We start from the raw sequence: 1,002 nt of genomic DNA on the forward strand, positions 1-1,002 counted from the left end.
TCTGTGTCGACTGACGTCATGTTTCTGTGTCGACTGACGTCATGTTTGTGTGTCGACTGACGTCATGTTTGTCGACTGACGTCATTATAAGGATTGAGCTGTATGCGTCATGAAGTTGTTTGTCGACTGACGTCATGTTTTTCAATTAATGAAATTACATACCGGGACACAGGGAATATAAATGACGACCGAGAACCTCAAAGAGAAATTACAGACTGGGACACCCGGACACAAATCACGACCGGGACACAGGGAATATAAATCACGACCGGGACACAGGGACACAACTACAACGGGGACGCCGGGGGCACAGGCAGGATATATAAATGACGACCGGGACACAGGGATTGTTCGAATAGAAATTACAGACTGGGACACCGGGACACAAATGACGACCGGGACACCGGGACACAGGGAATATAAATGACGACCGGGACACTCAAAGAGAAATTACAAACGACCGGGACACAGGGACACACTATGAGAATAATGAGGTATAGATCTGAATACGGATAATGATCAGTAAACCTGACAATCTATTTATATGCAACATATATATATATATATATATATATATATATATATATATATATATATACTAGCTGTTGGGGTGGCGCTTCGCGCCACCCCAACACCTAGTTGGTGGGGGCGCTTCGCGCCCCCCCCAAGCCCCCCCGCGCGCGTAAGTCGTTACGCGCCATAATAGTTACGCGCCATTGTAGTTGTGTCCCTATGTCCCACCTGTGAATATAGATATATATATATATATATATGGTTTTAACTACGTAAAACTTGCGAATATACAACATTCTTTGCTGTCCCATTGTCTTTGCATATAAATAGATTGTCAGGTTATCCCCCTGTTTCCCCCGGTGTCCCCGTTGTAGTTGTGTCCCTGTGTCCCGGTCGTCATTTATATTCCCTGTGTCCCGCGTCCCGGTCATCATTTGTATCCCGGTGTCCCGGTCTGTATATACATTCGTTTTTTAGTTTTGTTTTTCT

The sequence above is a fragment of the Artemia franciscana genome, chromosome 18, assembly GCF_032884065.1.
Source record: "Artemia franciscana chromosome 18, ASM3288406v1, whole genome shotgun sequence".
Classification (NCBI taxonomy): Eukaryota; Metazoa; Arthropoda; class Branchiopoda; order Anostraca; family Artemiidae; genus Artemia; species Artemia franciscana.